The 22681-nt window shown below is 37.0% G+C and overlaps 1 long non-coding RNA gene across 1 annotated transcript in view; it reads right to left on the bottom strand.

Moving 5' to 3' along the window:
- Positions 1-14582: 14582 nt before the first annotated feature.
- LOC120532690 overlaps positions 14583-22681 on the bottom strand; it is a 38488-nt gene continuing 30389 nt past the window's right edge. The window contains exon 4 of the long non-coding RNA XR_005634342.1: positions 14583-14663. This is a non-coding gene — a long non-coding RNA (uncharacterized LOC120532690). The remainder of the gene's footprint in view (positions 14664-22681) is intronic.

Below are 22681 nucleotides of genomic sequence, written 5' to 3'. Positions count from 1 at the left end.
CTGTTTTTCAAGTTTTATTGAGTTACTTTGCTTTCTTGCTTTGTACAAGTCAGAGGGAGATAGTGTTCATCTCCCTTGTGGGGCATTTTGAGTGGTTTTTCAGGACATTTCATAGTATATTTTTTAATTTGATTTTTGAAGCACATTTTACCCCGGTGTAGGCTAAAATCAGCTACTCTATTGGAAGCTGTGCTGTCTTCTACTGCACCTTCTCTAGGCAGGCTGGTGTACCTTCTCTGGCTGTCTTTGAATGGCTCACACCACTTTGGTCACTTTTTGAGATACATCTGAACAAATACTAATGTGTGACTTGAGGTATAACAAAACATTTGTTCATATTATAAAATCTCAACAGTTAGGGTAAGTGTAGGTGAAATACAGTATATTTAAAAATTTCTTTACCTATAGGCCCTCCGTCAACTGAAAAAAATGTTTTTTGCTAGATCTAATGGGTAACTTTGGAAACAGAATTCCATTAATGTAAAACAAATTTTTACAGTTCATGAATCTATCTTTCACAATTTACATTTTCTGTTAACATTAATGCATTGATTTTAAACTTTATTTAACAGTATATAATCTTTTAATGTCATTTTCTTTTACCAGTGGTTAATGCTATGTTGGAATTTTTGCGTCATCTGTTTGAGTGGAAATCACTCCCATAATGCATTGCGGCAACACAGTGTTAAATTTGTCATTTAAGGAGCATGTTAGCTGACTATAAAGAGAATATTACACGTACTGCCACTGGATACATAACACTGATTCCTGTGCACTGGCAGCAGAGCACCACATGGCTCATTATGTAAGAAAATTAGCCAAGTGATCAGTTGTGATTTCCAAAACAAGCCTTAAAGGAACCCGCCTTCATCAGAAAGCACGGAACATGCTGTAAATTAAAAAAAAAAATTTTTTTACTTTATTAATTCTTGGGTGAAAATGTTTTTTTCACATGAAGATTGGAGGTCAGAGCACAGGGTCAGCCAATATAAAGTGCCCTGTAGCCATTATCAGGTTTAGGGCTTTTCTCAAGGATCTTATCTGGGAGGAACAGAATTTCAACTTGAAACCTTTTTGAAACCAGTACAGATCTTTAGCCACAGAGCCACCACCAAAATAAAGTGAAATAATAAAAACAAAAAAAGATTACTATTTTCAAGGTGTTTGTTTCTTCTTGGTGGAAGAAGAAAGTGTGACGCATCTGCACAGATACATTTGAACAAAAAATACGTTCTCACTGTGCCTGGAGCCACAACTTCAGAGAATGCTATAAGCAAATCCAGTGCAGTCACGTTGTGGAATAACCAACGTTTGCTCCAAGAGTGCAACTCTGTGAGCACAATGATCTTTATTTTATTTACTTATTTGTAGTTGGTGGCCAATTGTTGCATTTTGTTTATGGTATTCATTCCATAAGTGTCTTTTGTTGTTTGAGGCACAGGGGTACAGTGCTGCCTCAATGCTCAGATTATAAAGTTTGCCACAATAATCGGTCCATCATAGTTGGCAGACTTTTTCCTATCCCCCTAGAACTCTTAAAAGACACTTGCACCATTATATTCCGTTCAAAACTAATTCAATTCCTCCTTTCGCATTGACTTTAATGTATTTTGTTGAGTTTGTCGAATATTGTGAACACTTCCGTGATTCTGCCCCAGTTCATGGCCAAATGAACTGTCCGTGCATTACTACCTATAATCTTCATGTTACTTGGTATTTGACTTCTTGCATACTTCTTTTTGACTTTGATTTCTGGTTGTCATTTTTGGGCTCTGTCGATTGTATTTCTGACTTTCGGTTTTGACCTCACTGGCTTATTTCCTAAAAAGATTTCAGTGACTATTCTAATTAATACACACCAAACCAAATCAAACCAAGCATTTGCATTTAATCATTAGTTAATACAGACTGAAAAAGACCTTTGTTTGAACAGGATTGACTACAATGATGCAGTTAATGAACAACCACTTTAATTGAGGATGGTTTGCAAAAAGGAGTCAATTTTAGGTCTCCCTCTGTATGTGAAGCTCTCTTATGTTTATTTTAAATACAAGAATGCTGGTTCCCTTCATCTTGATATATTTTTTACAGTTAAAAAAAAGTGGAAATAAAATCTGTACTGCCTGAACTGATCTTCTGAATATAAAAAAAAAATGATTAATTGGTAAATTGTAAGTAAAAGGCCAGAAATGACTGTTGACAGCATGTAATGTTTTCATCAGTGTATTTACAGTAGAGGGAACAAATATAACAACCGTGATGGTTGGATATCACAGTATCTATAAAATGTAGTCATGTCTCATATATCCATGTCCTTATCAATTTACTGAATTAAATGGAATGGGCACAATCAATTATTGTCTTTATTTTTTTTTTTGGATTATGACATTTGGATTAATTTTACCACTACCTTAATTTTTTTTCTTGTCCATGACACCTTGCTTAAAAGTTGGTTCTTCAGCTATTATTATTTTGTTTAAATTATTTGTATACTATAAGTGTCTTTTGTGTTCTTGTGTTATATGTGACAGATCTTTCTTCTGCCTTTCAGCTTTTCCTAATTTTTAGATTATGAGTTTAATGAGTCCGTGAGAACCATAACTACAAAGAGGACTATTTCATTTATGTTAGGTAGAATGCCCAGACGGGACTGGACGGTCCCGTGGCCTGGAACCCCTGCAGAGTTTTTTTTTTTTCTCCAGCCGTCTGGAGTTTTTTTCTGTCCACCCAGGCCATTGGACCTTTTCTATGTTAACTAATGTTGTCTTATTTAAATTTCTTATTTTGTCTTTTATTTTTCTTCTTCATTATGTAAAGCACTTTGAGCTACTTTTTGTATGAAAATGTGCTATATAAATACAGTGGTGTGAAAAACTGTTTGCCCCCTTCCTGATTTCTTATTCTTTTGCATGTTTGTCACACAAAATGTTTCTGATCATCAAACACATTTAACCATTAGTCAAATATAACACAAGTAAACACAAAATGCAGTTTTTAAATGATGGTTTTATTATTTAGGAGAAAAAATCCAAACCTACATGGCCCTGTGTGAAAAAGTAATTGCCCCCTGAACCTAATAACTGGTTGGGCCACCCTTAGCAGCAATAACTGCAATCAAGCGTTTGCGATAACTTGCAATGAGTCTTTTACAGCGCTCTGGAGGAATTTTGGCCCACTCATCTTTGCAGAATTGTTGTAATTCAGCTTTATTTGAGGGTTTTCTAGCATGAACCGCCTTTTTAAGGTCATGCCATAGCATCTCAATTGGATTCAGGTCAGGACTTTGACTAGGCCACTCCAAGTCTTCATTTTGTTTTTCTTCAGCCATTCAGAGGTGGATTTGCTGGTGTGTTTTGGGTCATTGTCCTGTTGCAGCACCCAAGATCGCTTCAGCTTGAGTTGACGAACAGATGGCCGGACATTCTCCTTCAGGATTTTTCGGTAGACAGTAGAATTCATGGTTCCATCTATCACAGCAAGCCTTCCAGGTCCTGAAGCAGCAAAACAACCCCAGACCATCACACTACAACCACCATATTTTACTGTTGGTATGATGTTCTTTTTCTGAAATGCTGTGTTCCTTTTACGCCAGATGTAACGGGACATATGCCTTCCAAAAAGTTCAACTTTTGTCTCATCAGTCCACACGGTATTTTCCCAAAAGTCTTGGCAATCATTGAGATGTTTCTTAGCAAAATTGAGACGAGCCCTAATGTTCTTTTTGCTTAACAGTGGTTTGCGTCTTGGAAATCTGCCATGCAGGCTGTTTTTGCCCAGTCTCTTTCTTATGGTGGAGTCGTGAACACTGACCTTAATTGAGGCAAGTGAGGCCTGCAGTTCTTTAGACGTTGTCCTGGGGTTTTTTGTGACCTCTCGGATGAGTCGTCTCTGCGCTCTTGGGGTAATTTTGGTTTGCCGGCCACTCCTGGGAAGGTTCACCACTGTTCCATGTTTTTGCCATTTGTGGATAATGGCTCTCACTGTGGTTCGCTGGAGTCCCAAAGCTTTAGAAATGGCTTTATAACCTTTACCAGACTGATAGATCTCAATTACTTCTGTTCTCATTTGTTCCTGAATTTCTTTGGATCTTGGCATGATGTCTAGCTTTTGAGGTGCTTTTGGTCTACTTCTCTGTGTCAGGCAGCTCCTATTTAAGTGATTTCTTGATTGAAACAGGTGTGTCAGTAATCAGGCCTGGGGGTGGCTACGGAAATTGAACTCAGGTGTGATACACCACAGTTAGGTTATTTTTTAACAAGGGGCAATTACTTTTTCACACAGGGCCATGTAGGTTTGGATTTTTTCTCCCTAAATAATAAAACCATCATTTAAAACTGCATTTTGTGTTTACTTGTGTTATATTTGACTAATGGTTAAATGTGTTTGATGATCAGAAACATTTTGTGTGACAAACATGCAAAAGAATAAGACATCAGGAAGGGGGCAAATAGTTTTTCACACCACTGTAAATGTTGTTGTTGTTGTTAACTCTAAAGGCCAATATTGACTTACCCACATGTGTACTTTTAAGGATGTGTTCCTCTATCCAGCTAGCAACATGTAAATGGTTTTGGTAGTGTTTTCAGCTATGTTCCTTTACCTTGATTAATTGACCTTCAGTAGTCAATGAATGTGTGCTCACTTTTGACTCTTTGACTCTTTAATTTGATATACTTGATTTTTTTTGTTTCACTCTTAACCTTTTTTTTTTTTATTTGGAACTTATTCATGCCTAAAGCCTTAAATCCTATTTTGGCAGTTCTGTGCTCAGATACTTGCCTTACCTAAGACCTGCTGGCTTCCTTACTCTCAGTCGGTTACTTAAAATTGGCAGATTTCATCTCTCTGCTCCTTGAGTAGCCCTTTGTTCACTTTGCACACCTGAGACTCAATCAAAATTAAACAATAAAAACAGAAGAAGAAGGTGAAGATCTGGTTAGAAAGGTTTTATTAGTTGTGCAGACATGACATTTTAAAAAAGACTGTAATGAATTTTCTATTATACTTCTCAATGTCCTTATATCTATGATTTGGGATTTTTTTTTTATTTAATTTTTCTAAAATTTAAGATTAACCCTGGTGTACTTGCTTCCAACACATTTTACTTTTACAGTGTCTTGCGTTATTTTAACTCCTTATAAAAACATCTTAATAAATAACAACTTGACTTTTTTCTTTTGCATGCTGAAATATCCTTCTCTGTTTCTTTCATCATTATATCTCCTTTTTGTTGTAAAAATGTGCTATGTTGCTTATCACATAAGATCATTGGTATATACAGTCAATTATCATTATGCTACTGTCATGATTTCTTCAGCTTTATTAATTTACAGTTAGAAACTGTATTTTGTCTATATCCAATCCTTGTGACATTTGTCTTTTCCACTTTTGACTATGAGGTATGTAACCAATCTGATTTTAGTGCTGCATAGGTAGGCCAGATGTAAAGCTTCTTTTAGGAGTGTTTGTGTAAAAAGTGAAAAGCACACTTGAATCATCCATGAGTCTGAGTCCCAATTGAAATTGTCAGGAAAGTTTAGTTTTCATTGAGATAGCTCATAAAAAATGGCATATCAATTTTTGAAATCAGAAAAAGTCCCATTTAAAAAGCGTTTGGTATGACATCAATGAAGTCAATTCTTTCAAAAGAATGTTGGCCTCTAAACCACATGAACATTATGCCTTATGTACATATTCTGAAATGTGAAAAAGATATCTTGACAGAATTCTAGCCCGCTTTCCATGATATTATTAGTAAAGCATTCCAGATTGTTGATGCATAACAGCAAAAGCCTGCCCCACTTCTTTTTTTATGCTTGAGTCTTGGAATAATAAGCAAACAAGATTCCAATTAGGAATGCAAGGGCGCAAGCACTACAAAATATAAGAAGGATGAAGTTTATTGAGACGAATATAAACATTTTAAAATCAATTTTAAAGGACACAGGTCACAAATATAAAAATGAAAAGACTGATGAGTTATGCTGAGATTTACTTTTACTGGTTAAGATTGTTGCTGCTGCATTTTGAATTAACTGCGAATGATTTATGTCCTCCTTATGTAGTCCTGTTAGGGATGCATTACAATAATGTCGTTGGCTAAAACTAAAATCATTCATTCATTTTTCAGCATCTTGGGAGTTTATAAGAGATATAATGTTTGCAAGTGTTTCTCAAATGAATAGCTGAAGTTTGCCAATCCACATTGAAAGTTTCTTCAGTCTTATGAGATAAGAATTGATCCCTTTAAGCAGAACTCCAAGCACTCTGTCTGTCTGTCTAGACCAAGCACTGCTCATCACCTGCCTAATACCATCCCTACAGTGAAGCATGGTGGTGGTGGCTTCATGCTATGGGGATACTTCTCAGCAACAGGGACAGGGAGATGGTCAGAACTGAGTGAAGGATGAATGCAGCCAGGGTGGCACGGTGGCGCCGTGGTGGCACTGCTGCCTTGCAGCAAGAAGACCTGGGTTCACTTCCCGGGTCCTCCCTGCGTGGAGTTTACATGTTCTCCCCATGTCCTCTGGGTGCTCCGGTTTCCTTCCACATTCAAAAGACATTCAGGGTTAGGTGCACTGGTGATCCTAAATTGGCCCTAGTGTGTGCTTGGTGTGTGTTTTCGGGGTGTATGTGTGTCCTGCGGTGGGCTGGCGACCTGCCCATGGATTTGTTCCTGCCTTGCGCCCTGTGCTGGCTGGGATTGGCTCCCTGACCCTGTGTTAGGATATAGCGGGTTGGAAAATGACTGACTGACTGAATGCAGCCAAATACAGACAGATTCTTGAAGAAAACTTGCTGCAGAGTTTACATACCTTTCTGCATAACACTGACCTGAAGCATACAGTCAAGAGAATGCTGGACAAGTTTCTTAATGTGCTTGAGTAGCTGAACATGTGTGGAGAGACTTGAAGATGGTAGTTTATAGACATTTCCCATTCAATCAATCTAAAGGAGTTTGAAAGGATAAGCCTCAAAGAATGGGATAACCTGCCCCAATCCATGTGTGCAAAGCTTGTAGAATTTTACCCAAGTAGACTTATGGCTGTAGTTGCTGCCAAAGGGGATTCTACAAAGTACGAAATTAAGGGTCTGAATACTTACATGAATGAGAGATTTCAGTTTTTGATTTCTGATAAATTTGCAAATATTTCTGACAACATGTTTTTACTTTGTCATTATGGGTTGTTGAGTGCAGTTTGGTGGGAAAATGTGGCAATTTATTAATTTTATTAAAATTAAATCTACAGTGCAATAAAGTATGCAGAAAGTGAAGGTGTCTGAATATTTTCTGAATCTGTTGTATATTAATTTATGATTTTTACACATTTTTACTTCCTGTATACATTATATACATATATCTTGTGTACATTATATTTTTCATCCATCCATTATCCAATCCTCTATATCCTAACTACAGGATCATGGGGCTGCTGGAGCCAATCCCAGCCAACGCAGGGCACAAGGCAGGAAACAAACCCCGGGCAGAGTGCCAGCCCACGGCAGCATTATATTTTTACTTTCTGTAATATAAGTAAACTATTTTTTTGTTTCAGTAAAAATAGTTTTCTTTGAACATTTTCTATGACACTACTTTATGCCTACCAGCAAAACTACAGATGGTTTATAGTAGCTAAAGGGAATTAAAATGACCCTTATTATTAAACGAGTCACTTTACATTTTTTTGTATGCTGCATTAAAACTGAAATCAATTTAAAGTGCCATTTCAAACTCTATCTATAATCCCAATGTCGTAATTATATATCTCTCAAAATGCCTTTATTTTTATGGCAATCAGTGATTTTTTTAAGACATAAAAAACACATCAGTCCAGTTTTTTTGCATTTGATTTTCAAATGTTTCTTCACTGTTTACATGAAAGAAAAAGGTTGCAATTTTTAACCTTTGCACTTTTTGGCAGAATGTTTATGTGCTGAATACTAAGCTGAAATTTACTCTTCTTGTAAATATAGCATGATGCATGGCAGCATGTTTCAGTATGTTACAGAGAGTCATTTCAAGTGCTATAAGTTGACCTATATTCACCCTTCCATTTTCTAACCAGTTTATCCAGTTCATAGATAAGGGATGCAGTCAAGCTGAAGAAAGAGGCCTTCTGTTTTATTGTCTGACTGAGAAGTACTAGCAAGCCAAGAAGATGGCAGCTGCAGCAGTATTTGAAGCAAATGTGCTTGTGTGGGAAGAATTCAGTGAGACAGTGGAGAATGGACATCCGCAAAGAGGTTCTGGCACAACATTTAAGCCCTCAGAAGAATAGGTTGATAGAACAGAAATACAATGAACTTGACCGGGGATATCACTTGGACAAGGAAGAAGCTCTTTGTGGAATTTAAAAGTTGACAGATACATGCTGCTCAGAGAAGGATTTGATGGCAACATTGAAATGGGTCAGTTTCTGTGGTTGAAGTCATTGCAGTCATTCAGGTGTTGCTGATACCACCATGCACCAAAATATGGAGATTGGGCAAGAGCTCAAAAAAAAAAACCAAAACACAAGAAGGTACACGAATGAATATGAATAATGTTGCATTAGTGCCACAATGTTTTTCGAAATGAACTATACAGGTCATATCTCTGTTTTTGTCAGTGTGGCTTTGACATTATGGACCATAAGGTGCATACTAATTCAGCATGAATAGGAACAATAAATAAAATTGAATAAAAAAAATTCAAGTGACAATGAGATAGCAAGAAGGCAGATTCACCAGATTTTGTGTGTCAGCTTTTATACATCCAGATCAGAGAATTTCCAGTTCCATTGTCTCAAAACACCACTTACATCTAGTTATTCCCAGTTTTAAATAAAAACTAACAGTGTCAGATCTGGGGTGGTGGGAATGGGTATTGTATCGTGATAGTGACTGAGAGAATAAAAGTGAAAAAGAAAAACACTAACTTTTACAAATACTGTAAATTTACACCGGCTGTTACAGATGCAAATGTATGTTTTTATTGTATAATATTAACAATAAGAGCAGCTAACTAATCAAAACGGTACCCAGGATCGATCTTACCACTGCACCCCAGACGCTGTCATATTGCACTTGCACCTTTTGTGAAAATGTTTATTTAATATTTGGACTTCAGCCTTCATATATTATACAGTTCATGTCAACATTTTGTCATTTATTACAAAAACATGAAAAACGTTTCTGTTTTAACTGTGTGTTTACATAGGTTGTTGTAGACACAGAACACACATGAAATGTATGTATTACAAATAACAATCTATTATTTCCCCTCTAAAACTCCAGCACTTCATTCCAAGATAATCAAGGCTTGAGCTGGGAGAGCTTTGTGCCGTTTCTGTGTTGGTGGGGGGAATGGTATGGCAGGCTGCTTGTGTTGATTGACACATTTATGAGACAAAAGAGGCTGATGGAAAGGTGCGAAGGGACTTAAGGTGGGCCGGATTTACGAATTTTTTCGTAGGCTTTGATAATTCAAGTGTTAACGGTCTTGGGTATAAGCAAACTATGATAAATATAGCAAGATATCATCATTGTTGACAATGCATGCACTCAAGGGTACACCAGGTAACAACATAAGAAGCTGCTCTTTGAAATAAAATGAAGTTTTTATGCTGTAAACAGTCAGAATGCTCACATTCAATTTATTTTTGTGTATGTTTTTCCAGCAAGAACGTTTTCTTCTGGAGTGCATTTCATACAAAAATCAAATTACCTGCTCTCTGAACACCTGCAAACCTTTATTATGTAACACTGCCATATCAGTTTGATACAAATGGTCATATAGGGACTTTCTTAAACAATTAATATTTCTCTTCATAATCTGAACAGATTTGCATTATTTTTGTTTTGTATTAACTTTTGTTTGCATATATTGTAGGCCACAAATTATATTACTTACGTTACATAGTAATGACCTAGGCTTTGTGTTTAAGAATTATATTGAGAAACTGTACAAGAGGTATCAAATATTTTGGAGGTTATTGTATTTTTGTTGAGTGCCTTGATAAAAGGTGAATTAAAAGATTAGGGTAGAGTACAAAGATTTAGGCTCTTAATGTTTGAGTACAGACAGGTAAAATTACTTCTTCTGTCTCACAAAGTGAGTCAAAGACTGCAGTTTAGGGTCAAGTACACTGTTTAAAATAAATGTCCTAGAGTGGTTCTTCAGAGCGATGTAATAGGGGAACCATTTTTGGTTCCCAAAAGACCCATTCACATAAACGTTCCAGAAACAATCCTTATTTATTTAGATACATAATGGGCTCCATTCAGTAAATAACCACAAGTGGATGGTGATAGATTTGTGAAATATCAATGGGTCGTGATTTGAAAGGGACTCTTGCTTCATACAGTACCACAGGCTAAGTCCAGGTTAGTGTCCTGCTTGGTAGTCTATCACACATTAAAGCATTCATTTTATTTCTACATATTAGGTTTTCCAAAGCACACAGAACCAACATCATATGTAAAGAAACCTTCCCAGAATGAAATGGTTCTTTGTCAAGCAATAGTTCTACGATGAACCATACAACCCAATAAAGAACTATAAACTGTCATTAAAGAATCGTTATTGTTAAGAGTGTACTTTATCCACCACACTACACTCTTTACCTACTGTGGTTTAAAAAAGCCTGAATTTGTAATGTGATTTTATGTAATTTTATGTTTCGTAAGTGTGAGAACTAGCCCAAACACCATCAGACAGACACCTGCTACTAGACTAACACATGCTTTTATTTAATAAATATCCCCAACACAACACACAGTGCTCCCACACCAGCCACCCTTACACAAGCCTTTTAACGTCCGTGGGCCGCCTTTCTTCCTTTCGCTCGAGCTTTGTCCACCTCCAGCACCTGACTCACGCTCCCTGACTGTAGGAAGGCAGCCCCTTTATAGTCACCTGGATGTGCTCCAGGTGCTCGCTGACTTTCTTCTGGCGGCACTTCCTGGTGTGGCGGAAGTGCTGCATGAGCACCCAAAAGCACCCCGGGTGTCCCTGGAAGGTCCTTCCTTCACCTCCCCAGGTGTGGCGGAAGTGCAGATCTCCCGGGCTTAATGAGGCTTGGGGCGCCCCCTGGCGGTAGCCACGGGCCACAATGGGTTTGAGCCTCCCTGCATCTTCCCCATGGTCCCCTCACTATCCAGGGCATTTGCCCCATTGTGGCATGGGGGACGTATAGATTGCCTTCCATTCCTTCCAGGTGTCCCGGCTGGGTCTGGCCCCCAGCCTCCTGCCACATAAGTTATAATAACATTTACTATGAAGGAACTGGGAATAATGTCTACTAAGTTAGAAATATTCATTACATTAAAAAATAAATTCAGAAATCAACATAAGGCTGATTTTTTAATATTTTTGAAGTAGGATCTAAGGGATAAGTTGTTTTGTAGGTTAGAATTTGAATTCCCTTTTCTCTAATTGAAAGAATGTTTTCACATGGGGGTAATATATTGAGTTTCGTTAGTTAGGCTTCTGAAGCTTAATTCTCAATCTGCAGTTTTACAAAATATTGATATTAAAATTTCTCCACATATTAGTAATTACTTTATCTATTTGCATGTTTTGCTTGACTTCACTTGAGCTTTTTTACCTTTTCATGAAAATCTAAAAGATGTGGTTATGTTGTCACCTTTTTACTGGCAAGTGACTCTAAGAGTTTGGATAAATGTGGCTTATGTTCGAGGGATGATTTATGCCTTGTGTCTTGTCATGCCAAACGTGCAAAAAATGTCCTAGTATTCTGGGGGTTTCGTTAGAACTCAAGTGTTGGCCAAACATCAGGATCTTTCTCTGGTAATATACAGTAAGTTAACTATGGGGAATTCAGTCACTTAAGATAGGTATATCTTAGACAAATCACATCATATGTACAGACAAAGCCATGCTACCTTGTACTTCTAACCAGCATCTCACATAACATTTACTTTTCATATCACATGCGCAGTTAGCCATTTTAGTGTTGCATACACAATATGTATTTCATTGAGCAGGTTCAAGTAATTACTAGGCAAATTATTGTGGACACCTGACTTGTACACCTACAGTATATAAGCATGATTTTATGTCATTTTATGTTTGTTATAACATCTACTATGAAGGAACTGAAAGTAATACCTGCCAAGTTAGAGATGTTCATTTTATTAAAAATGAATTCAGAAAACATTACAAGGCTTATTTTTAATATTTTTCCAGTGGGATCAGATTAGATTAGATTGTTAATGTCTATTCCAAACCCATGGGCATGAATATGTAGCAAGCCCCCTTTGCAGCTCTACCATCTCCCATTTGGTACTGATATTGGTCAAGAAGACATGGCTTGTACTCGGCATTCTAAGTGTTCCCAAACATGCTCAGTAAGGTTGAGGTCAGGGCCATGTGCAGGGCACTCCAGTTGCTCCATGTCTGTATGGACCTGGTTTTGTGCACAGGGACACAGTTATGCTGGAACAGAAAAGGGGCTTCCCTAAATTAATTCCACACAGTTGGCAGCTCAAAATTGTCTTAAATGCTGAAGCATTAACAATACCCTTCACTGGAACCAAGAGGCCTAGTCCAAATCCTGAAAAATGGCCTCAGATCATTAGTCCCTCCTGCACCAAACTTTACATTATACATTATACAGTGCAGAAGGGGTTGTTCACCTGGCATTCACCAAACCCATCAGCCTGCCAGATAGTGAAGTATGATTCATTGCTCTATAGAACTTATTTCAATTGCTCCTGAGGCTATTGGTGCAGTGCTTTACACCATTACAGCCAATGCTTGGCATTTCACATAGTGATCTTAGATTCTGTCATGGAAACCCATTTCATGAAGCTCCCAAAGCACAGTTTTTGTATTGATGGTATTTCCAATGAGTGACACAACAAACAATAGGTGATTTCTATGCCCTATGCACTTTGGCATTCTATGGTTTCATTCTGTGAGTTTGTGTGGTCTTACACTTCAGAGCTGACCTGCTGTTGCTCCTAGAAATTTCCACTTAACAATAATAGCCCTTACAGTTGACCAGAGGCAGATCAAGCAGAGCAGAAATTTTACTAATGACTTGTGGCAAAGGTGACATCCTATAATCCTATAACAATGCTATGGTTAAAGTCACCGAGCTCTTCAGTTTGACCTATTGTACTGCTAAAATTTGTCAATGGAGACTGCATGACTATATGCCTGATCATATCTGTTAACAATGGGTGACCTCAATAATTTGAAGGGATGTCCACATACTGTATGTTTGTCAATATACTAAATTAGCAGCAGCCTCAACCAGCCCCTAGACCAGCACTGAAGCTCTAGTTAGTTAAATGCATGGAAGCCAAAAGCATGCAATTACAAAGGTAAAGCAGGCAAAAATTAAAGGAAACATTGTGTTTTCTTGTAAACTTAGTTATTCACAGTGAGTGATTTATAACACTATAGCATGTGTTTTTTAAATATATTTCTAGGGACCCAACAATTGAAATTCTCAGACTTTCAGGGGTTCAAAGGATTAATTTGTACATCTTCCATATTAAGGTTCGGCACCATATCACTTTGTAATGCAAAAGTGGAAAAAAACAACTGATGGATGATGGATGTGTGATTTTTTTTAACTGGCTATTACCTATTTACTGAATTAAAAACATTTTTTTTTTCATTTCCATTTTAAGTTTAGGAAAATAATTAGAACTCTTAAATACTTTTAGCTCAGGGAAGCTGTTAAAACTTTTTTCTTATCGGCACACACTTCTGCACTCTTCCAGTTTGAAAGAACATGATGTACTATTTAACTGTACCTGTTAATTCAAAATGTGTTTATTATATCAGATTTGATGTGTTTGTTGTATTTAATGAACTTTAAGTACTGATACAGAATTATACTCAATCCATGTGGTATTCTGTGTAGATGTCACAATCCAGCCTCTTTAATCCGGCATAATTTAGAGACACAGATGCTTCTGTTACTTGAAGGCATTTTATTATAAAAATAAATAGGGAATAATAAGAACATGAGCATCCACAAAGAAAAAACCTACCAACTCTGTATAGATTTGCCTGAAAACCAGGTAACCAATGAATTTCTTTAAACTTATATGCTCTATCTGAAAATAAAGATAGAAATGTTATATTTTTACTTACTTTGGTGGTGTAGTGGTAGTGCTACTGCCTAGCAGTAAGGGTAGCAGGGTTCACATACTGTGTCCTACAAGTGGAGTTTGCGTGTTCTCTATGTGGCTGTGTGGGTTTCTTCTAGGTGCTCTGGGTTTCCACCTAATGTCCAAAGACATGCTTAAGATCAGGCAAAACTAAATTGGTGCTAGTGTGTGGGTGGGTGCGTGTGTGTTTGGGGTTTGTTCCTGCCTTGTGTCCCATACTAGTTGACATATCATCCAGTACCAACATGACCTTGGTCTGAATTAAGCAGGTTAGGAAATTACATGAGTTTTTGAATGACCTTTGTGTAATTAAGTTTTAGATAAATTAAAATTTGCCCATAAATATATGCCTCCAAGACCTCAGAATCCATGTATTAGAATTATTTTTAAGATTTCAATGCACAAATTCTGCAGTATTTTTGGATTTTTTAAAATTTGTTTATGAATGTACCTTATAGTACCTTCTTTTTCTTCTTCTTTCAGCTGCCTCCGTTAGGGGTTGCCACAGTGGATGGAATGTACCTCACAGTATACTGTAGATATCAAGAAAAGGAAAAATAATTAAAGTCAATATTCGTTAATATACTAAGGATTCAGAAGGTATTTAAGATGTCTTTACTTTCTGCACACTTAATTGTGTTGAAGATTTAATTTTAAATAGATATACTTGCCATTTTTGTTAATACATTTACACTCATTAACCCATAAAGCCAAAATGAAATATGTTTTCAGAAACGTTTGCAATATTATTAAAAATCAAAAACTGTATATAACAACAACACCCTTTATTTATATAGCACATTTTCATACAAATAATGTAGCTGAAAGTGCTTTACATGATGAAGAAAGAGAAAAAAAAGACAAAGTAAGAATTAAAATAAGAGAATACTAATTAACATAGAATAAAAGTAAGTAATTAAGTGAATAGAAGTATATAAGGCACTCCACATTTTGTTCAGGTGCATTCTTTTGGGTTAAATTGTCCATGTGATGTGTCTAGAACCTAATTAGAGTCCACTTATTGCAAATTAAGTTGAACTGACATAATGTAGAAAGGCACACACCTATGTATATAAGGTCTTACAATTCTCACTGCTTGTTGGGCCAAAAACCAAGCCATTAAGTTCAAGAAACTCTCTGTAGGCTCCTACAATCAAATTGTGGTGAATCATAGATAAAAATGGTATGAAACCATTTCTAAAGCTTTGAGTGTTCCAAGAAGCACAGTGGCCTCAATAATTGTGAAATGGAAGAAATTTCGACCCACCAGGGGCCTCATGTATAACGGCGTGCGTAGAACTCGCACTATAACATGGCGTAAGCACAAAAGCCGAAATGTGCTTACGCACAGAAAAATCCAGATGCAGGAATCTGTGCGTACTCCAACTTCCACGTTCTTCCGCTACATAAATCCCGATCAGCGTGAAAACTAATGCTCGTGCACGCGCATTATGTAACGCCCCAAATCCTCCCAGAATTACGCCTATTTGAATATGCAAATCAATATAAATCGCTCTTAAGCGCAGCCTTCTGTGAAAATACAATGGGAAAAGCACGGGGGGGAAACATAAGAATTTCAGCGAATACCAAGTGGAGGCAAAGGAAAAACATACTATTTGTTTAAATAAGCCGTGGTATAATCAACAAAATGAAGTTGATCAAGTGACATAGCGTGTTGGAGAAACATGAAAGCTCACATCCACAAAATCGCACAGTGCCGGAAATAAAAAAGAAGTCACATATCAAAGTCGCCGTGGAAAGCCGAGTTGTAAGCCCACTGTCTGAGTGTCATATGAAAGCTTATTAGGGTACAGAGAAAAAAGGCACACGGTGGGGAAAAAGCACGAAATGTCCACTTCAATCTTGACATTTCCACTTTAATCACGTATTTATTTTGTCATTAAAGTAGAACATCATAAAATTCATTTTAAAATCGTTTAATTAACCAGTTTCTAAAATCACATCGTAATTAAAGTAGCACGTTAAATGCTTTGTTTTGTATTTGATTTTCTATGTGCTCTATGTGTGTGAATCACTACTTGCTTCTTAAACCGGCTCTCTTCCTCCAACTGGACACAGAGTCCATTACATTTGTGATATTACAGCTCTCTGAATAACTAAAATACTGAGATGTATACGTGATGTCATTTTCATGATGATAGGAGTTAAAGCACGTTATTAAACATGTTTCACTTCGATTAAATAATTTATTGCAGCAGAACTCAGGGGCGGCACTAAGCTTGTGGTGGCACTGGGCAGAGAAAGAATCGGTGGCTCCTTCGTCCGCCAATGTCATGCACGGTGGATGGCCACGTCTGTTGCAGACACTAGCCGCCTCGTGCTCATGACACAAGCATTTAACTTTTGCCGAAATTTGTTGCTGCGTTTTTAGCTGTGTTGTTATTTTATCTTTCTGTTTTATATTCAATATATATTGGCGCAGCCGTCACTGCAGTCAGTGCTTTTCTTTCCCCAAGTAACCGATCGCCACACAATCAGCTCTGTAATAGACGTTAAGCCATCTGTAAGCTTAGCGCCGATTCTTCAAAACGTTTAAAGAACATTGAAATATCTTCGTAGTTCATGTTTAATTATTCTATCCTTAACGACACTCCCAGTGAAGAATATAGATTATTTAAATGAAGTTAAAGTTTTATCTGTATAATTTAACAAACATATTTTGCTGCATTTCACCTTAAAAATGATATCGTCATCATATGTAAATACGCGCTTTATAAAGTGGCTCAGGTTGTGCGATATTATAACTATAGTGCAAGTTTACAGTGGGGTGATTGTACTTATAAGTACAAACAGTTCTACAAGGAGCACTTGATTGGCTGCATTTAAAGTTCTTGGGATTAAACTGTTTTGAACCGCGAGGTCCATACAGGAAAAGCTTTGAAACGTTTTGCCGTGGCAGAGACAGCGTGTGCTTAATGCCGTATAGCGATAATTCTCTTTCCGATCAGCTGCTGCTGTGATTCACACTCAGATACAGTGTCCTCAGAACTTCAGAAGTCCTCTGAGGAGATAACCTGTTGGAAGGGTGACCATCTCAGCAGCACCGCATCAATCAACCGTTTATGTTAGAGTGACTAGATGGAAGCCACTCTTAAGTAAAAGGCATATAATAGTTTAAAAAACTCTGAGAGCACATGTAAAAATATTCTCAATACTTCAACTCTTTGGGCAAAACACCATGCACTATGTCTCTCAAAGACCAGGTACTGCTCACCACCTGCCTAATACCATTTCTAAAGTGAAGCATTGTTGTTGAAGTATCGAGCTATGGGGGTGCTTCTCAGTAGCTGGGACAGAGAGACTGATCAAAATTTAGGAAATGTGAAGGCAGACAAATACAGAGAGGTCCAGAGTGCATGTGACTTTAGAGTGGGGAAAATATTCACATTTTGGCACGAGAATCACCTGAGGCATACAGCCAAGACAATGCTGGAGTGACTTCTTTGACTGTCCTTGAGTGGCTGGTAAAGCAGGCAGTGTGATGTATTGGTTAAGGTTTTGGACTTCAAACCCTGAGGTTGTGTGTTCAAATCCTGCTGCCTGCCACATGAGCAAGTCATTTGGCCTGCCTGTGCTCCAATTGAAAAACCAAAAGAAATGTAATCAATTGTATCATAAATGTTGTAAGTTGCCTTAGATAAACATTTCAGCCAAATAAGTAAATGTAAATGGCCCAGCAAATGCCTAGACTTAATCCCCATGGAGCATTTGTGGAGAGAGCTGAAGATGATGGTTTACAGAAGGTTCCCATCCAATCTAGCAGAGCTTGAGAAGATCTGCCTGGAACAATGAGATAAACTGCCCAAATCCACATGTGCAAAACTTATAGAGACTTCCACATGAAGATTCAAAGCTGCAAATTCTACCAAAGGTTCTTTTAACACGTTACTGATTCAAGGGTCTGAATACTTATATGAGGGAGAAATTCCAATTTTCATTTATTAATACGTTTCCAAATCTTTTTAAAAATATGTTTTCACTTTGTCATTATGGGTGTTTGAGTTATGAGACTGATGGGCAAAATTGCAAATGAATCCATTTAACATTAACTCTACAACATAATAAAGTGTTCAGAAAATTAAGAGGTCTGAATACTTTCTGAATCCACTGTAACCGTGTAATGTAGGCTTCTTCACTTTTTGGACATGTGTAAGAATATTGGCATTGCTAGATTGGCCCTAGTGTGTGTGTGTGTGTGGATGTATGTGTTTGGCCTGCGATGGACTGGCACTCTGTCCATGTGACCCAGCCCTGTGATTACTGGGATAGGCTGACAAATTGTTAATTTAGTAAATATTAATTAAGTTTCCTGGGATTTATATTTGTATGTTTTTTTTTTTAATAATCTGTACAACATAGCAGAAAGCCTATAGCAGTACAACTTAAAACTAAAAACTGTTATGTACTTTTCTTCATAATATTTTACAATTACTTAAATCCAAATCATGATTAAAATTTGGAATGTTACACTCAGACAAGACAACACAAAAGAAGCACCAGTTAAGCTTTTCTTTTTCTTTAACCATGGTTTATAAATTTTTCCTGCTTTATTTACAATAAGAGCACTTTAATTTAAATTTCTCTTGGATAGGCATCAGCTTTCTGAATGTGTTTGCTCTTTGTAGCCTTAATCTGATGTTAGTCTAAACAAGAGCTATGCAAAAAAGGCATTTTAAGATAAATGTCACGCTGTTTTGATAACAGCATCAAAGTACCAAGAGTTTTATCTTTATCTTTTGCATGTCAGTTATTCATGCCACACAAAATGGTTTGCATATGTATGTGGGTATAGATATGTAAATGCATCTTTAACATTTGTAGGAATCAAGACCAGTTTTTTTTTTTTTTTAATTAAAAACATCTTAATTATGTGAATAAAGGAGGAAAAAGACATTCTTGTGTCACCCTTTTCATTAGATCTAATTTTACCCAGGGCAGGAGATCTCAGCTTTCCCTACCAAGTCAAGCAGAAGCGGGGACAGCTTTATGTCTCTTCCCTCTAAGTTTCTGTCGTTTTGTCTTTCAAAACAGAGCAACTTTCTCTTGCGTCTCCCCCTCTGCCACAAAGACTTCCAGCAGAGAGCAGCTGGTGCTGCGCTTTGGCTGCATTCCCTGGACTCCAAGCGCTTTCACTGAAAAATCAATGGCTGCTTATTTCCCTCTATACTGAGTTTTTTATTTACAGGCTGACATGGTCACCACCATTCTGACCTGTTATACGGAGTTGTTTCAGTTCAAAAAAGCTGCTTTACAAATAGCGGAAATTAGTGGGGGGCAGTGTCAAACCGCCTGTCACATCATGTTTTCAGCCTGTTGAATTCAGATATATAGTGCCTTTATTAACGGATTTTAGCGTCTTTTGAAGCAGAAAATCCATCTTATATGTTCCCTTGGTACAGAATTTGAGCAATGTGATCACTAAGGCAAATAATGACAATAATTTGTTTTACTAATTTGCATGGCCTTGTCCCTGACAAAGGTCTTTCTGCCTCATAGGACAGTCATTTATAAGTTTTTCTTTTAGCTTTTACTGATGACAGTTTATGTGTTTTTTTTTTCATACAAAAGTTGAAGTAGCCTAGTTTACTTTGAGAACTTTTATAATTTTCTAATTAAACTTTTCAGCATTAGCCTTTCTGTTTGAAGACTGAATCATCCATTTTATATTTTCTCTTTAATGTATATTGCAGTTGCCATATAGCTGTTGACCCAATGTTAGGAATACTCTTGTAACAATTTTTTTGAGTTTTTCTTGAAAGAATACTTTGAATCAAAGTGAATTTTCACATATTTATTCATGTCAATAGCTCACTGTGCTATGTTTGCTGTATTAACTGCCATAAACAATCTTAAAAAGCAGCTATGAGAAGCAATAAGATGGGGAATAAACACAATATGTAATACTAGTTCAGAGAAAATGCATACATTACTAAACAGCAAGTCCTGAAATGCTTTCTTATAAGCCTGAGGCGTAGGACAAATACTGGCATTTTTACTTACTGTAGGATATATTTTACCAGATTAGCATATTGTGCCTAATCTTACTGTACTACCAAGGAATAAGAAGGTGGCATCACTAAGAAATGGTAGGAATCAGCAGATGAAAGCATCAGTCAAAAGAACTAGTGAGGGTCAGAACCAGGAAGAGAAACTAATGTACATCAAAGCCCAAAGCCTCAGAGTCTATAATCTGAGTAAAAGGTGTCAAGGATCAAAATGGAAAGGTTTTGATTTGTATCCATACATTTGGACACAGGTACGCACATGGCATGGGATTAAATAACACTGCATTGATGTCGTCACGTAATATGACTTCCAAGACCACACCACTTAACGTCATGATGACAAATACAAAGAATGGCCGTACCCTCTAGATGGCGTCATGGGAACTACCAAACATAATAAAAAAAGGCACTAGAATAAAACAAAACAATGGTAATAAATGAAAGTGATGATAAATTCACTTGACATTCAAAACCTCAGGAAAAAAATGAATAAGTCAACAAGAATAATTTATTAAATCCTAGATAATTCACAAAAGTCTGCAATTTATGACACTTGCTAAGATGATTTCTTTTTAACATTACAAATTGTATGTATATTTCCATGTGCGCTGCTATATTGTGTATAGCAACACCACCCATTTCTTGTAATGTGGTATGAAAGTCACATGACATGTGATGTCATCTCATTGTCTCAGTAAAACATGACTGTTGATTACAACCCTCTCAAGTCTGCTCTTAAGAATGATTTTTGCTGGGAATGACTATGAAATGAAAAAAAGGGCTTAAAGGGATGATAATCTAACCAGCAAATCATCTTTTTAAAAGAAATACAAGAAAAACTGTAGTCAAATAATACCAGCAAACAACTGAAGCCAAATTGAGCAAAAACTACAGTAACTCTAACCAAAGAAAGCACAAAGTAGCGCACATTTGTAGATCAAGATTAAGATAGCAAGCATGTGACACAGCCACCTTAATAATCGATCAATGATAATATTATGTATCGCTTCAACATCAGCCTTATCACAGCAACCAGCCCAGTAACTGGTAAACAGTAAAAGGTAAAAATGTTTTAAAATGGAGGTAAGATGGTGTCACTATCTAATGAGAAAAATAGTAAATGGTATGGTGCTTCCCTAACTAAGATATTAGTGTAGGTTTTTGGGCTTTCTTTATTTGTGACTTTCGTAATTTACATTTTGCTTTAGGTGTTCTGGCTGTTTTCTTTTTTTGTGCTTTCACTTTAGCTTGTATTAGCATTTCTATCTTAACCTTTAGTTAACCTTGTGGGGACAGGGAAGAGGGATTTCAGGTAGCCAAAATTCAACTAATCAAGTCAAAATCTTCATCAGAACTATTTTTTATTAGAAAAGTAAGGAATACAAAGAAGGATATAATGGAGGTTTCAAGCACAGGGTGAGAACAGCGTACTGTGATTGACTCTTTCCTACCATCCACATTTTTATTAGTACTCTGGCTTTTTGTTCTCCTCCAATCCACCACATTCTTCAATCCATGCCTAACTGCAGACTCCCTCAGTCTGAGGAATGAAAGGCTCTCATAAGGTCTGACCTAGAAATATTTATGGAGATGTCAATATGATACCGGAAGGCCTCCCAAGTCAGCCATAAGCCTAATTTTGGGTGCTTCCTACAGATACTGAGTGATTCTTTCCAGCAGGCTGATGCTGCCAGGTTTTTATTTTCCAAGGGGCTACCTTGGATTGGTTGTAATGGCAGATAGTCCTACGATTGCAATCTGTTTATCTGGAGGATAAGTGATTTTTCTAACCAAGCCCTCCAGCCTTTGTTTCAATGTCTGTCCTCTCCAGGTACTTTTACAAACCCTCTCCAAGGACGGTTTTCTGCATTTTGTCCAAGGTGTGGTCCGGAACATTTTTCCTGGTGGGAGAATCAGATTCCTGCAGTGACCTCTAGCATTCCACTTACAACAGACACTCTGAATCCCGACCCTTGCAAGTGTGTCTTTCCTGGATTCCCTTTTAAAGTAGTTTGCATCTCTGCTGCTCTGAATAAAATAAAACTGGGAATTCTCTTCCTTTTTTGATTGTAACTTCATGGAAACCTCAAAAAGTAACATCACGTGGCCAAATTCAGCACATAATTCCAAGAGAATGGCTCAAAGCATATTATAATAATGGCTTGATTATATGAATTATTTCGACTTATCATTTACTTGGTTTGGTTGCATTTCCCTACTTGATCGAAAAATACATAATTTCCCAATTTTTCCTAAATCTTGTGTACGGATGGATCGGAGTTGTTGTGAATATATGCATGCTCACCAGTAATGTTTCTTTTTATAAATTTTGACTTTTACATGGAAAGTTGCAAATGTACATTTCAGGCTACATATTGTCCGTACATGACATATGACATAAAGTTTCTCAGTAACATTATTGTGTGAGACATACTTTTTTACAAATGTGTTTTTGCTTGGCTAGCAACCCTTACCAGTGACATCTCAAAGATCAAACAACAATGATCACATATAGCCAAAGCTTT

Source organism: Polypterus senegalus, chromosome 7 (assembly GCF_016835505.1).
Source record: "Polypterus senegalus isolate Bchr_013 chromosome 7, ASM1683550v1, whole genome shotgun sequence".
NCBI classification, from domain to species: domain Eukaryota; kingdom Metazoa; phylum Chordata; class Cladistia; order Polypteriformes; family Polypteridae; genus Polypterus; species Polypterus senegalus.
The sequence above is the reverse complement of the archived record's forward strand: the minus strand, read 5'-3'. Positions and strand labels throughout refer to the sequence as shown.